Here is a 17,729-nt window from a genome sequence, read left to right on the forward strand (position 1 = left end):
AGTGACCATAGGGTTCTTGGTCACCTCCCTGACCAAGGCCCTTTTTGCCTGATTGCTCAGTTTGGCCGGGCGGCCAGCTCTAGGAAGAGTCTTGATGGTTCCAAACTTCTTCCATTTAAGAATGATGGAGGCCACTGTGTTCTTGGGGACCTTCAATGCTGCAGAATTTTTTTGGTACCCTTCCCCAGATCTGTGCCTCGACACAATCCTGTCTCGGAGCTCTACAGACAATTCCTTCGACCTCATGGCTTGGTTTTTGCTCTGACATGCACTGTCAACTGTGGGACCTTATATAGACAGGTGTGTGGTTTTCCAAATCATGTCCAATCAATTTGAATTCACCACAGGTGGACTCCAATCAAGTTGTAGAAACATCTCAAGGATGATCAATGGAAGCAGGATGCACCTGAGCTCAATTTCGAGTCTCATAGCAAAGGGTCTGAATATTTATGTAAATAATGTATTTCTGTTTTTTATGTTTTATAAATTTGCAAAATAATCTAAAAACCTGTTTTCGCTTTGTCATTATGGGGTAAAGTGTGTAGAGTTAGGAGATGTTGTATTATTTTAATCAATTTTAGAATAAGGCTATCAAATATATATATATTTTTTTCATATCAGCAATACTGTCCTTCAGGGTGGTGCTTGCATTTGCTGTCTGAAGATGTATTATTCCTCAACTAACTGTGACATTTTCGATGTGAGAGATTTTGCCTCTTTGCACCCGAAACGACTATGATATTGTCAGTCAAACATTTTATTTAATTTATTTTAGTTTAGGTACATCCCTATGGTAAAAAAAGGACAAGTGTACTTAATTCTGATAAAATAAATATCAAAGTAATTTCCCTTAGAACGTACCGGCTTTACTGGCCTTGGCCACCAGTGGCAGGAAGTCCTTGGATGTGTAGAATCCCTGGTCAACAGTCAGCCCCTGGAAGATCTTAGCCTTGTTAGCCTGAGGGAGACCTGTTCCAAACAAAAATCATCATCAAGAAGGAGCCAGTTAACATAACAGACATATCCACCATCCCTGATCCCAACCATTTACAAAGTTTGTGCATATTGAAGAAATGCTTTTCACACCATGAATACTCCTGTAACACAAATTGTGATTTATTTTTATTTTTACAGAGCTTGACAATTTAGCTAGGTCAACATAATTGTATGTTTTATTGAATCTATGCACAGTATACGTTATGCCCTTGATAAGAGAGGAAAAATATAATAGTCAAAGGCTTGTGAGTTAATAAAACCCACCATTTGAATCAATAAATTATTATTTTGAGAGAGGTGGAACTGTCACGCCCTGGCTCTGGGGACTCTAATATGTTGAGCCAGGGTGTGTAAAGTCTATGTGTTTTGTTCTAGGTTTCACATTCTAGTATTGTTGTTCTATGTTGGCCAGTGTGGTTCTCAATCAGAGGCAACGTGATTCAGCTGTTGCTTGTTGTCTCTGATTGAGAACCATACTTTAGCAGCCTGTTTCCCCACAGAGTTTGTGGGATCTTGTTTCTAGTCTGTTGTGTTAGACCGTGAACTGTCACGTTATCGTTTTGTTGTTTTTGATCGTGTCTCTAATAAAGAGTATGTTTGCCTGCAACGCTGCGCCTTGGTCCTCATCTCTGTTAGACGATCGTGACAGGAACAGTAAATCAGTATTGTAGACTCATAATCTCTCTGTTAATTATTATGATGATGTAGGGATATAATGCATTGTAAAATATACAATGGACTCTCTAGCACCTTAAAAGATTGAGACCACGAGAGCAAATAATGACCCACTTACAGTGAGGGTAAAATAACAACAAAAAAATCCAGAAAAACACATGTCAAAAATGTTATAAATTGATTTACATTTTAATGAGGGAAATAACTATTTGACCCCCTCTCAATCAGAAAGATTTTTGGCTCCCAGGTGTATTTTATACAGGTAACAAACTGAGATTAGGAGCACACTCTTAAAGGGAGTGCTCCTAATCTCAGCTTGTTACCTGTATAAAAGACACCTGTCCACAGAAGCAATCAATCAATCAGATTCCAAACTCTCCACCATGGCCAAGACCAAAGAGCTCTCAAAGGATGTCAGGGACAAGACTGTAGACCTACACAAGGCTGGAATGGGCTACAAGACCATCGCCAAGCAGCTTGGTGAGAAGGTGACAACAGTTGGTGTGATTATTCGCAAATGGAAGAAACACAAAATAACTGTCAATCTCCCTCGGCCTGGGGCTCCATGCAAGATCTCACCTCGTGGAGTTGCAATGATCATGAGAACGGTGAGGAATCAGCCCAGAACTACACGGGAGGATCTTGTCAATGATCTCAAGGCAGCTGGGACCATAGTCACCAAGAAAACAATTGGTAACACACTACGGCGTGAAGGACTGAAATCCTGCAGCGCCCGCAAGGTCCCCCTGCTCAAGAAAGCACATATACATGCCCATCTGAAGTTTGCCAATGAACATATGAATGATTCAGAGGAGAACTGGGTGAAAGTGTTGTGGCAGATGAGACCAAAATGGAGCTCTTTGGCATCAACTCAACTCGCTGTGTTTGGAGGAGGAGGAATGCTGCCTATGACCCCAAGAACACCATCCCCACTGTCAAACATGGAGGTGGAAACATTATGCTTTGGGGGTGTTTTTCTGCTAAGGGGACAGGACAACTTCACCGCATAAAAAGGGACGATGGACGGGGCCATGTACCATCAAATCTTGGGTGAGAACCTCCTTCCCTCAGCCAGGGCATTGAAAATGGGTCGTGGATGGGTATTCCAGCATGACAATGACCCAAAACACACGGCCAAGGCAACAAAGGAGTGGCTCAAGAAGAAGCACATTAAGGTCCTGGAGTGGCCTAGCCAGTCTCCACACCTTAATCCCATAGAACATCTGTGGAGGGAGCTGAAGGTTCGAGTTGCCAAACGTCAGCCTCAAAACCTTAATTACTTGGAGAAGATCTGCAAAGAGGAGTGGAACAAAATCCCTCCTGAGATGTGTGCAAATCTGGTGGCCAACTACAAGAAACGTCTGACCTCTGTGATTGCCAACAAGGGTTTTCCAACCAAGTACTAAATCATGTTTTGCAGAGGGGTCAATTTAAAGCGTTTTTGACATGCGTTTTTCTGGATTTTTTTGTTGTTATTCTGTGTCTCACTATTCAAATAATCCTACTATTAAAATTATAGACTGATGATGTCTTTGTCAGTGGGCAAACGTACAAAATCAGCAGGGGATCAAATACTTTTTTCCCTCACTGTATATACTGGATCAATAAAACAAAGAATATACAGTAAGACATTTAGGGATTACTTTTAGCCTACAGTCTTCAAACTACATATCTATAATATACTTTATACTCTATGTGACGTGTGCTCCACACATACCGTGGAGCAAACTCATTACTGCTCTGTCATTACATTCTAGACAGAGTAAATTCTGGACGGTTTCCATGTACAACTGTCAGTGTACAGTTTAAAGCGTCAATCATTGTCCAAAATGTGTTCTAGAATTTTGGACCATTCGCTTTCATATTTTTTGAATTCTCAGCGCAGCTCAAGCAATTTCTCCAACTTTTAACACATTCAAATTAATAGAGTTGCGCGATGGTGGTCTCAGAGCCACGTAGCTATGTCACAATGGTACGCTGGATTATCGCGTCTCTGCATCTGTGGACTATGATTTATGCTTAAAACGCCAGCTTTAGGGCTGATATACATACTTTAATGCTAGAATACGTTACCTCTAAGAAGTTAATAATCAAATACAGGTACAATCAAATTTGGTCCAATTTGCCCTTTCATTAAAAAAAACATAATGTTTGGCAAATACACTATAAATAGCTTATAGTTAAAGAAGTGTTGTGTTAATCCTATTGACTGTGTCAATTACTGGTTGATGAATAGTGATGAACAGTGACTGATGGGCCATGAGTGATACAGAATAGCTTGAAGGTCAATCTGAATGATTACCTCAGACCCCGGAACTATTCTACCTCCGCCCTCACTTGGCACTACTGACTGCATGTGTTTGCTGTCATTTATAAGGTTAAAGGCCACTAGGAACCAATCAGATCTCTTTGTGTACATCTTCTTGTCTCATTCATTTCTTCAAATAAAATGGGCAGATTGGATAACCTTGGCAGGCCATTTTTTGATTGTAATGGTGTATTCCTCTGACTACTATTTTATGTTATCTATCAATGCTGCAAATGTTTTCTTTCCATCATGGATTATTCATTAGTTGACCAACCTCTCTTTAATACAAGAGAAAAGCTAAATGTTAAACCCCGATGCAATGAAATTCCATGCAGTAATCTTATAAATTACATGCGATAATTATATCGTACACAATTAATCTGCAGTTTCAATTTAAAGACCTTGCCTGGGGTTTCAGTCCTGCTGTAGAATATGAATTATGGTTAATATCATAGTTTATTCAAAGGAAGACAACCTGATGATCACCTCATTACAACCATAGTGCTGCCATTCAGAACACTAGAGTTACAAAGTTAGACATAGTTTTATCTCCATCTCTTCATTCAAAGACTCAATCATGGACACTCTTACTGACAGTTGTGGCTGCTTCGCGTGATGTATTGTTATCTCTACCTTCTTGCCCTTTGTGCTGTTGTCTGTGCCCAATAATGTTTGTACCATGTTTTGTGCTGCTACCATGTTGTGCTGCTGTCATGTTGTGTTGCTACCATGTTGTTGTCATGTTGTGTTGCTACCATGCTGTGTTGTCATGTGTTGCTGCCATGCTATGTTGTTGTCTTAGGTCTCTCTTTATGTAGTGTTGTGGTGTCTCTCTTGCCGTGATGTGTGTTTTGTCCCATATTTTAATTGTATTTTTAATCTCAGCCCCCGTCCCCGCAGGAGGCCTTTTGCCTTTTGGTAGGCTATCATTGTAAATAAGAATTTGTTCTTAACTGACTTGCCTAGTTAAATAAAGGTTAAAATAATAATAATAATAATAATAATAATAAAGGAATAAGTATTAAAAAAACTACAAAGGATGATGTGTGTTCTTTAGTAGTGGCTGTTGCTGCAAAGGCAATTTCCTGATAAAGACCTCAATCAGACCCCCTGGGTAAGTCTGGATGCTTTAACACACAGATATCGCTTTTCAAACAGAGACAACATTCTCCGTAACAACATCTGTCAATTTGAAGTGATAGTTATTAATGAGAAATCGTCTTCTTTGGTATATCATCTTCAAAAAATGTGATAACACTTTCTATGAACTGCTTGGTTGTAATGCATTGCAAAACAGGTGGCTCATGAAACTGTTATCATCACACACTTTACTAAAACAAGCTCTATATGTGTCAAAAGGTGATGTGTACGCGGCGAGTGAAGTCAGACGCAGGACACGAAGAATCAGGTAGACTACATTACTGAACGTAACGCACAAAACAAACGTCTCCAACACTGGAGGGAAAAACACCATATGCGTAATATGGAGAAATAGCTAGGCCGAACATCAACTAGACATACAACAATAACACACAAATAGCAAACGTGAGACAAGGGAAATTATAGGCTAAACAATCAAACATAATAGACAACAGGTGTACTACTCCAGACAAAACAAGACAGACACTGAAACATCGATCGGCGGTAGCTAGTACTCCGGGGACGACGAACGCCGAAGCCTGCCCGAGCAAGGAGGAGGAGCAGCCTCGGCAGAATCCGTGACAGTACCCCCCCCTTGATGCGCGGCTCCAGCCGTGCGCCGACCCCGGCCTCGGGGACGGCCAGGAGGACGCGGAGCAGTGCGATTTGGATGACTCTGGTGGAACTCCGTCAAGAGGGAGGGATCTAAGATGTCCCTCCTAGGCACCCAGCACCGTTCCTCCGGACCGTACCCCTCCCACTCCACGAGATACTGCAGACCCCCCATCCGACGTCTCGAATCCACGATGGACCGGACTGAGTACGCCGGAGCCCCCTCGATGTCCAGTGGGGGCGGAGGAGCCTCTCGTATCTCATTCTCCTGGAGTGGACCAGCTACCACCGGCCTGAGGAGAGACACATGGAACGAGGGGTTAATGCGGTAATCATTGGGCAGTTGTAACCTGTAGCATACCTCGTTCAATCTCCTCAGGACTTTAAATGGCCCCACAAACCGCCGACCCAGCTTCCGGCAGGGCAGGCGAAGGGGCAGGTTTCGAGTCGAGAGCCAGACTCGATCTCCAGGTGCATAAACTGGACCCTCACTGCGGTGGCGATCGGCGCTCGCCTTATGCCTACGAATAGCCCGCTGCAGAAGGACATGCGCAGCGTTCCATGTTACCTCCGAGCGCCGAAACCATTCATCCACCGCAGGAGCCTCGATCTGGCTCTGATGCCAGGGTGCCAGAACCGGCTGATACCCCAACACACACAGAAAAGGAGTCAGATTAGTGGAGGAGTGGCGAAGTGAGTTCTGGGCAATCTCTGCCCAGGGGATATACCCCGACCACTCCTCCTGCCAGTCCTGGCAATAGGACCTCAGAAACCTACCCACATCCTGGTTTACTCTCTCCACCTGCCCATTACTCTCAGGGTGGAAACATGAGGTAAGGCTAATCGAGACCCCCAAGCGTTCCATAAACGCCCTCCAGACTCTAGAGGTGAACTGGGGACCCCGATCAGACACTATATCCTCAGGTACCCCGTAGTGCCGGAAGACGTGTGTAAACAGGGCCTGAGCAGTTTGTAGGGCAGTAGGGAGACCCGGCATGGGAATGAGACGGCAGGCCTTAGAAAACCGATCCACAACGACCAAAATTGTGGTATTCCCCTGGGAGGGGGGAAGGTCCGTGACAAAGTCCACCGATAGATGAGACCACGGCCATTGTGGAACGGGTAGGGGTTGTAACTTCCCCCTGGGCAGGTGTCTAGGTGCCTTACACTGGGCGCACACCAAGCAGGAGGAGACATTAACCCTCACGTCCTTAGCCAAGGTTGGCCACCAGTACTTCTCACTAAGGCAGTGCACTGTCCGGCCAATACTAGGATGACCAGAGGAGGGTGACGTGTGAGCCCAATAAATCAGTCGATCACGGATCTCGAGCGGCACGTACTTCCGCCCCTCCGGACACTCTGGAGGAGTAGGGTCGGTACGTAACGCCCGCTCGATCTCCGCATCGACCTCCCACACCACCGGTGCCACCAGACAAGATTCCGGAAGTATGGGAGTGGGCTCAATGGACCTCTCCTCTGTGTCATATCGCCGGGACAGGGCATCTGCCTTAACGTTCTGTGACCCTGGTATGTACGTGAGCTTAAAGACAAACCGGGCCAGAAACATGGCCCACCTAGCCTGACGAGGGTTCAGTCTCCTAGCTGCCCGGATGTACTCCAGGTTACGATGGTCAGTCAGAATGAGAAAAGGGTGTTTAGCCCCCTCAAGCCAATGCCTCCACACCTTTAGGGCCTGAACCACCGCTAGCAGCTCCCTGTCCCCCACGTCATAATTACGTTCCGCCGGGCTGAGCTTCTTAGAATAAAAGGCACAGGGACGGAGTTTAGGAGGCGTGCCCGAGCGTTGAGACAGTACAGCCCCAATCCCCGCCTCTGACACGTCCACCTCCACTTGGAACGCCAAAGAGGGGTCCGGATGTGCCAGCACCGGAACCGAGGTGAACAGGTCCTTCAGATGTCTAAACGCCCTGTCCGCCTCAGCCGACCACTGCAAACGCACCGGGCCCCCCTTTAGCAGGGAGGTGATGGGAGCTGCTACCTGTCCAAAACCCCGGATAAACCTCCGGTAGTAATTGGCAAAACCCAAAAACGCTGCACTTCCTTAACCGTGGTAGGAGTCTGCCAATTACGCACGGCTGAAACGCGGTCAATCTCCATCTCCACCCCTGACGCGGACAACCGATGTCCCAGGAAGGAGATGGACTCCTGGAAAAACAGGCATTTCTCCGCCTTCACATACAAGTCATGCTCCAACAGCCTACCCAACACCCGACGCACCAGGGCCACATGCTCGGCTCGTGTAGCAGAGTATATTAGAATGTCGTCAATATACACCACTACACCCTGTCCATGCAAATCCCGGAAAATCTCGTCCACAAATGATTGGAAGACTGAAGGAGCATTCATTAACCCGTATGGCATGACGAGCTACTCATAGTAACCCGAGGTGGTACTAAATGCTGTTTTCCATTCATCTCATTCCCTAATGCGCACCAGGTTGTAAGCGCTCCTGAGATCCAATTTTGTGAAGAAGCGCGCTCCGTGTAATGACTCCGTGTAATGACGTCATACTCGCAATCAGAGGGAGAGGATAACTGTATTTAATGGTAATCTGATTGAGACTACGGTAATCAATACACGGGCGCAGACCTCCATCTTTCTTCTTCACAAAAAAGAAACTCAAGGACGCAGGAGAAGTGGAGGGCCGTATGTATCCCTGTCCCAGAGATTCGGCGATGTATGTCTCCATAGCCGCCGTCTCCTCTTGAGACAGAGGATACACATGACTATGTGGAAGTGCAGCGCCTGCCTGGAGGTCTATCGCACAATCCCCCTGTCTATGAGGTGGTAATTGAGTCGCCCTCTTCTTACTGAAGACGAGTGCCAAATCATTATACTCAGGAGGAATGTGCAGTGCGGACATTTGGTTCGGACTTTCCACAGTTGTCGCCCCTACGGACACACCTATACACCGCCCGACACACTGATCAGACCACTCCCTGAGAGCCCTCTGTTGCCACGAAATGTTGGGGTCATGAGAAGTTAACCAAGGAAGCCCCAACACCACGGGAAACGCAGGAGAGTCGATCAAATACAATTGTATAATTTCCTCATGACCCCCCTGCGTCTTCATCTTAAGTGGCGCCGTGACCTCCCTAATCAATCCCGACCCCAAAGGGCGGCTATCTAGGGCATGGATAGGGAAGGGCACATCAACTGGTATGAGGGGAATCCCTAACCTATAACAGAAATTACGATCAATAAAATTCCCAGCTGCGCCTGAATCGACTAGCGCCTTATGCTGGGAGTGAGAAGAAACCTGGGGAAACACAACTTGGATACACAAGTGGACAACAGAGAGGTCTGGGTGAGTTGGGCGCGTACTCACCTGGAATGACTCATCAGTGCGTGACCTGCTGCCTCGATCCGTAGGAGACCCTCCCCAGCACCGAACCGCAGTGTGTCCTCTACGGCCACAGTTGGTGCAGGGGACGGCCTCTCTCCGGGTCTCTCTCCTCCTCTCTCTAGCACCAGCACCTCCGAGCTCCATAGGGCTCGGCTCGGAGGTGCTGGGGGATGGAATGGACGGCCCCAGCTCCGGACGTCCGCGGGTAGCCAGCAGGGTATCCAGACGGAACGACATGTCCACCAACTGGTCGAAGCTTAAGTTGGTGTCCCTGCAGGCCAACTCTCGGCGAACGTCCTCTCGTAGGCTGCACCAATAGTGGTCGATGAGGGCCCTCTCATTCCATCCCGCATTGGCAGCCAGAGTCCGGAAATCCAGTGCGAATTCCTGTGCGCTCCTCTTCCCCTGTCTGAGGTGGAACAGACGCTCCCCCGCCGCTTTCCCCTCTGGGGGATGATCGAAATCCGCCCTGAAGCGGCGGGAGAACTCTGCATAACTGACGGTGGCGGCGTCTATTCCACTCCATTCGGCATTGGCCCACTCCAAGGCCTTGCCGGACAGACAGGAGATGAGGGCGGACACGCTCTCGTATCCCGAGGGCGCCAGGTGAATGGTTGCCAGGTAGAGCTCTACTTGGAGCAGGAATCCCTGACACCCGGGCCGCGGTGCCATCATAAGCCCTCGGGAGCGAAAGCCGAATCCCACTGGACTCCGGAGATGGAACGATGGGTCTGGCCGATGGTGGTGGTATTGTTGGAGGAGGTGTGGGCAAACCTCCTCTCTCCCATCGGCTCAAAGTGTCCATTACATCCTGCATGGCGGTGCCGAGTCTCTGGATCATGGCGTCTTGGCTGCTTACGCGCTCCTCCAATGACCCCGTCGGTACCGCTGATCCTGATGACTCCATGGTTGGTGTGTTATTCTGTCAAAAGGTGATGTGTACGCGGTGAGTGAAGTCAGACGCAGGACACGGAGAATCAGGTAGACTACTTTACTGAACGTAACGCACAAAACAAACGTCTCCAACACTGGAGGGAAAAACACCATATGCGTAATATGGAGAAATAGCTAGGCCGAACATCAACTAGACATACAACAATACACAAATAGCAAACGTGAGACAAGGGAAATTATAGGCTAAACAATCAAACATAATAGACAACAGGTGTACTACTCCAGACAAAACAAGACAAACACCGAAACATCGATCGGCGGTAGCTAGTACTCCGGGGACGACGAACGCCGAAGCCTGCCCAAGCAAGGAGGAGGAGCAGCCTCGGCAGAATCCGTGACAATATGACAGGAAGTATTACATCTCAATATACTCAATATAGGGGAAGTATTACATCTCAATATACTTTCCAGTAAAATCACGGTAATTCAAATACAGAACTGTACCTACCATGTACACTACCTACCTACTGTACTAGAGAACATAACACAGTGTGCCACTGCTAACTGTGCTTAACACAGCGAGATCCTCCAGCAGAGTAACAGCATGCTCACCCTCCTCTGTGGTGACACTGACAGATGCTCCGAGCTCACTCTGTTGGTTTTATACACAAGGGTGGCCTTTGTGTTCTGTGCAAAGATGTAAAAAATAGGTGAAGGGGAAATAAATGCTATGAAGCGAATAACAAAGTGTACTTTAACAATAGCAGCCCGGATGGTGACATCTACTTCATAAGTAATGCCCTCAAATCCTTATTTAATTTAATTTGTTAAATTTTTTTAGGGGGTAGATCAGCTTTAATATTGCAGATAGATTGTAACTTCCATCAATGTAATTGTCTGCATCACTTCCGATCCCCCAAAGTATTTGATCCCCTGCTGATTTTGTACATTTGCCCACTGACAAAGAAATGATCAGTCTATAATTTTAATGGTAGGTTTATTTGAACAGTGAGAGACAGAATAACAACAAACAAATCCAGAAAAACACATGTCAAAAATGTTATAAATTGATTTGCATTTTAATGAGGGAAACGAGTATTTGACCCCTCTGCAAAACATTACTTTGTACTTGGTGGCAAAACCCTTGTTGGCAATCACAGAGGTCAGACGTTTCTTGTAGTTGGCCACCAGGTTTGCACACATCTCAGGAGGGATTTTGTCCCACTCCTCTTTGCAGATCTTCTCCAAGTCATTAAGGTTTTGAGGTTGACGTTTGGCAACTCGAACCTTCAGCTGCCTCCACAGATTTTCTATGGGATTAAGGTCTGGAGACTGGCTAGGCCACTCCAGGACCTTAATGTGCTTCTTTTTGAGCCACTCCTTTGTTGCCTTGGCCGTGTGTTTTGGGTCATTGTCATGCTGGAATACCCATCCACGACCCATTTTCAATGCCCTGGCTGAGGGAAGGAGATTCTCACCCAAGATTTGACGGTACATGGCCCCGTCCATCTTCCCTTTGATGCGGTGAAGTTGTCCTGTCCCCTTAGCAGAAAAATACCCCCAAAGCATAATGTTTCCACCTCCATGTTTGACGGTGGGGATGGTGTTCTTGGGGTCATAGGCAGCATTCCTCCTCCTCCAAACACGGCGAGTTGAGATGATGCCAAAGAGCTCCATTTTGGTCTCATCTGACCACAAAACTTTCAAACAGTTCTCCTCTGAATCATTCAGATGTTCATTGGCAAACTTCAGACAGGCATGTATATGTGCTTTCTTGAGCAGGGGGACCATGCAGGCGCTGCAGGATTTCAGTCCTTCACGCCGTAGTGTGTTACCAATAGTTTTCTTGGTGACTATGGTCCCAGCTGCCTTGAGATCCTTGACATGATCCTCCTGTGTAGTTCTGGGCTGATTCCTCACCATTCTAATGATCATTGCAACTCCACGAGGTGAGACCTTGCATGGAGCCCCAGGCCGAGGGAGATTGACAGTTATTTTGTGTTTCTTCCATTTGCGAATAATCGCACCAACTGTTGTCACCTTCTTACCAAGCTGCTTGACAATGGTCTTGTAGCCCATTCCAGCCTTGTGTAGGTCTACAATCTTGCCCCTGACATCCTTGGAGAGCTCTTTGGTTATGGCCATGGTGGAGAGTTTGGAAACTGATTGATTGATTGCTTCTGTGGACAGGTGTCTTTTATACAGGTAACAAGCTGAGATTAGGAGCACTCCCTTCAAGAGTGTGCTCCTAATCTCAGCTCGTTACCTGTATAAAAGACACCTGGGAGCCAGAAATCTTTCTGATTGAGAGGGGGTCAAATACTTATTTCCCTCATTATAATGCAAATCAATTTATAACATTTTTGACATGCGTTTTTATGGATTTTTTTGTTGCTTTTCTGTCTCTCACTGTTCAAATAAACCTACTAATAAAATTATAGACTGATCATTTCTTTGTCAGTGGGCAAACGTACAAAATCAGCAGGGGATCAAATACTTTTTTCCCTCACTGTATACTTATTATGGACACAGTATGCTTACATTATTAGTTATCTTGTTGTTATTAGTTGTTGTTAGTTGTTATTAGTCCCATCCTTCAACTTCAACTGTACTGTGATGTTTTACAAAAGTTCTGAACCTTTCTATTCTCATTGTTTCTACAGATTGTAAATTGAACATATTTTTTTTGCTAAAAGTATTATTATATTATTGACTATGACTTTTCAGATCACCCAGTAATGCTATCTGCAGGGTTAGCTCCAGGTAAATATTGCAATCCTTTAGCCATTCATGGACCTGTGTCCAAAAACAAGCTATAAATGGACAGTACCAAAACAAATGATCTAATGATTCCGTCTCTTCGCAGCAAAATCTGCAGAGCTGGGAAGATTGTATCCCCCATATAAATAACATTCTATTAGTAGCAAGAATTGTATATAATAATTTAAATTGAAAAATGCTAAGTTTTGAATCTGGCGTCGTTTTGCATATCAGTTCATAAACACTATGCCATGGGATCGGTGCGTCAAAAATCTCTTCCCAACTATTTTGCAATCTATATGGGATGGCTGTCAATCCTTTGGTCCTTAAATGAAACTAGTATACTTTGTTATTTATCACAGTTTTCTGCCCAGTGTTTGCATCTCATTTGACTGGAGAAAGGTGCTTTGGCTCCAGAGCCGGGCGGAGAGACGCTGAAGTGAAGATAGGATCATTCATCATAGCCTTACAGGTGGCTTCACTCTCACTCTGACTCTCTCTCAGTGCTCGGCCGGCTCGGCCTGGCCAGTCCTCGTGTATCACGCACCATCGCCCACTGTGGCGTCGGCTGACGGTGAGTAGTGCTACTGTAACCAGTGCTTGACTTGGGCAAGAGATCACCGGAGCTGAGTACCGGCACTTCAAATGCTCTACTGCTTGAGCTCCTGCACCTCATAGAATAGTAGCAAAAACAATGGTTGGGGCTCCTGCACCCAAAATGAGTACCGGCACCTATTTCAGTCCAAGTCAAGCACTGAGCGTAAAGTTACTGTGATTTCTCTGTAGGAGTTCTGTCAGGTTAGGTACCCATGGGTATTGGGCAAATCACTGGCCTTGTGTAACTGTGAGTCAAAGAGAAAGTCTTAAAGCTGCTATGTACTGTATGTTTTGTTACATTGAAAAACTACCCATTTTATGCTATGGGCTAAGTTTAGTAAGGACATACAGCCAGCATAATGTATGTTAATAACCCAAGAAAACTCAGGAGGCTGAAGAAATTCGGCTTGGCCCCTAAGACCCTCACAAACTTCCACATATGCACCATTGTGAGCATTCTGTCGGGCTGTATCACCGCCTGATACGGCAACTGCACCGCCCGCAACCACAGGGCTCTCCAGAGGGTGGTGTGATCAACCCAACACATCACTGGGACTACACTGCCTGGCCTCCAGGACATCTACAGCACCCGGAGTCACAGGAAGACTCCGGGAAGACCTCATCCACCAAAGCCACGGCTTGTTCACCCTGCTACCATCTAGAAGACGGAGACAGTACAGGTGCATCAAAGCTGGGACGAAGAAAAGGAAAAACAGCTTCTACCTCCAGGCCATCAGACTGTTAAATAGTCACCACTAGCCGGCCTCTGCCAGGTACCTTGTCCTACACCTTAGACACTGACACTAGCCGGCTACCACTCGGTACTCTACCCTACACTTTAGAGCAGGGTTCTTCAATTCCGGTCCTGCAGGGCCGAAACACCTCTGTTTTTCATCCTCTCCTTCTAATCAGGGGTTAATTCAGACCTGGGACACCAGGTGAGTGCAATTAACTACCAGTTGGAAATAAAAAACAGAAGTGTTTCGGCCCTCCAGGACCGGAATTGAAGAACCCTGCTTTAGAGACTGCTACCCTAGGTACATAGAGTCATTGAACACTGGTCACTTTAATAATGTTTACATAATGTTTATTGTTCTGAAATAGTTTCTGTAGTTAGAGACAGATAAGATGAGCATTCCTGCAATAGTATTCAGTTGACATTTTATTTGATATCTGAGAAACTGATTTGTCACTTTATATGTACAGTACATACTGTGTTCTCGACATAGCTCATCCTAAATAACTACTTCTGTACATACCTTTTTCCTATTTAAATATTGTCCATGCTGTCTATACACACTACACTACATATTTATATTCTGGACTCTGACATTGCTTGTTCTGATATTTCTTCATTTCTTATTTTTTAATATATATTTTTTCTTCTTGGGATTATTTGTGTATTAGTATTGTACTGTTAGACATTTACTGCACTGCTGTAGCTAGACATTTACTGCAGTGCTGGAGCTAGAAGCACAAGCATTTCACTGCACTTGCTTAACGTGACAAATAACCTTTGATTTGATTTTGATTTGATTTGATCAGAGGCACACAAAAAAAACTATTTTTATGGTGAACATCTGACAGCAACCACCATATTTGTCAAAAAACAGCAGCCCTTTCCAAATCTGATCGAAACTTGGTCAATGGACCTTTTTTTACACCAAAGGCTATTTTTCTTCATTTGATGTCCTAAATACACCTCTTTCATACAATTCCAGCCACAGCACATCAGTGTACTTCCTTTCAACCTCACTGTTGGGAAGAGCTGCCATCAAAAGCTTGTTTTATGGAATGTGATGCTCGTTCCCACAAAGTAATATTGTGTGCATTGCAGAATTTGTAGTCTATACAATCTGCCTGGCTTTATTAATATTAATGCCTTTGATGGAAGGAAGCCATTCTTGAAAAGGCACCATTTGAACAATTGGAACAAGAAAGCGACACAAAGATCCCACTGCTATAACCACCATCAGTAAGGACAGTCAGCTACACAACAACAGCGATAGGCAAAAACCCTGCATGTGTTAGCTAGTGCACTTAACTGCCCGAGAAATAACCCTTCTTATCTATGCTCTTCAACCTGCTCTGAACAGTGGGAAACATATGCATGTCAATCTCAGCAGGGGGTTTGACATTTAGAAGAAAAAAAATACAGAACTGGTAAGAATATCACAGAAACAAGACTCTGTTCATTTTCTCTCTGAAATCCAATTCCTTTGTGTTCTGCTATGAGACAGAAAATTTTTTGACAAGAAATCCCTGAATAGTTTAAAAGTAGCTCCATGCTCTAATTACCAAGCCAGGCACCAAAAGGTTCCAAACATAATAAATGCTACCCAGCTTCTTTTCATTATAATAAAGGAAAGTCACACACACACAGCGGTATTTGAATTTCCTCAAATCAAATCAATACAGGCATGGCAGGGTTTATTCACTTACATATCTAAATATAGACTTTCATTTGAAACCAAATTGCTTCAGTCTACCGTCTCCCTTTACATGTGTGCGTAAGAACAAGGTATTCCATGAGCTAACGAGCCATACTGTTAACTATGGTCACCATAGGAAGAGAAGGAAAGTGACAGCTGCGATAGGAGACTATAGTATATAGACGTGAAAAATAAGCCCCTTGTTATGCTCAACTGTAACGAGAATGAGAGGGAGAAAATGAGAAGGAGGAAAAAGAAAGCAGAGCGGAGGACTAGTGAGGCAGATAAATATATGAAGTAGACAAAGGAAGAAAGACTGATACTACAACACTGGGTTTCACTACGGCATTCATTGCTACAGTAAGCACTGTGTGGTAGGTAGCTCCGTCTCACTTTAGTCCAATGAAAACCAAATGGAGCAGGCAGAAGAAGTGTGAAATGGGAAAGGTAGTGGTTAGAGGATACCTCCCTCTCTCCCAGACAGACCCCCTTATCATGATTGCAGTGGGGGACTGTAGCACAGAGCAGGACTAACGTAGCTGGCATACTGGAGATTTTAAGAGTCTGTGGTGCCATCAGTGTAGGTACAGTATTATTAAAGTCAAGCATCCTTCTGTACATACTAGAGGTCTTCTCAGGTCCAAAAAGGACCCGTTCCGAAATGGATCTGGGGCTTTCCTCCCAAGACCCTACCCGAATATATATTTTTTATATGGACACCCGGTCCGAACGGATCCAAGGACAACCAGACCCGGCCCTGTATAGACCCAGTCCATTCAGAGTATTAAGTAGCAGCCTACCTGTTGACTATTGGTCGTTGTAGCCTATCCTTCTCATTTAACTTTTAATTCAGTCATTTTAATTCCATCTTCCGTTGATCTCCTGCTTGCCACGGCACACACAGAGCCAGAGGGGGTGCAACTCAATATTAGGAAGGTGTTCCTAATGTTTTGTACACTCAGTGTATAAACAGTCAATAAAAAAGTGCCATTTAAGATTAATTTGTTGAAACCGTAATATTAACAGATTATATTATATCGTGGAACACAATCTTCATAAAGGCAGTAACCTTAGCAGTGGCGCTTGCTTGTAGAAGCCTATGGCATAGCCTTGTTTTTTTTTATTTAGCAGACAAGACACTTTTATTTCCAGAGCCCTTATCACAGTCAAGACACATCTATTTTATAGTAAAAAACATGATGTAATATAACAGAATAAAATAGAACACAATATTTTCCCAAATGAAAAAAGTTAAGTGAGAAGTGATGCGCATCTCGTGCCTGGAACATTTATTCTCAAAGAGTGATCATTTCAGTGGTGTGTATTCATGGATGCTATGGGAAGCCAGGCTTCCCCAAATAATTGACAAAAAATAAAATAAAATATTAATTATTATTATTATTTCGTGTTGCCTAAATGTCCTTCAATTCACAAGAGGCTGAATTTATCTCACCGGAGAAAGCATCTGAGCCCCTCTGCTCCTCTCCTCAAGAAACCAACACTCGAATCATCTGACGTCAAAAACTATAGACCTGTATCCCTTCTGTCTTTTCTTTCCAAAACACTTGGACGTGCTGCCTCTGATCAACTTTCTCGTTATCTCTCTCAGAACAATCTTCTTGACCCTAACTGGTCACTCAACCGAGACTGCTCTTCTCTGTGTCACGCAGGCTCTCCCTACTGCCAAAGCTGATTCTCTCTCCTCTGTTCTCATCCTCCTAGATCTATCCACTGCCTTCGACACCATGAACCATCAGATCCTCCTCGTCACCCTCTCATTGACAGTAGAATGGCCTTACTGAAGAGCTCAGTTACTTTCAACGTGGCACCGTCATAGGATGCCACCTTTTCAGTTTGTCAAATTTATGCCCTGCTAGAGCTGCCCCGGTCAACTGTACTGCTGGAGTAAGTGCTGTTATTGTGAAGTGGAAACGTCTGGGAGCAATAG

The 17,729-nt window shown here is 44.9% G+C and overlaps 1 pseudogene across 1 annotated transcript in view; it reads right to left on the reverse strand.

Moving 5' to 3' along the window:
- Positions 1 to 17,729, reverse strand: part of LOC311146275 (dihydropyrimidine dehydrogenase [NADP(+)]-like) — a 176,597-nt pseudogene that overhangs the window by 100,188 nt on the left and 58,680 nt on the right. The window contains exon 9 of the transcript in view: positions 862 to 969. The product of the transcript in view is annotated as a dihydropyrimidine dehydrogenase [NADP(+)]-like (transcript). The remainder of the gene's footprint in view (positions 1 to 861; positions 970 to 17,729) is intronic.

Source organism: Coregonus lavaretus, assembly GCF_964263955.1.
Source record: "Coregonus lavaretus genome assembly, chromosome: 19".
Lineage (NCBI taxonomy): Eukaryota > Metazoa > Chordata > Actinopteri > Salmoniformes > Salmonidae > Coregonus > Coregonus lavaretus.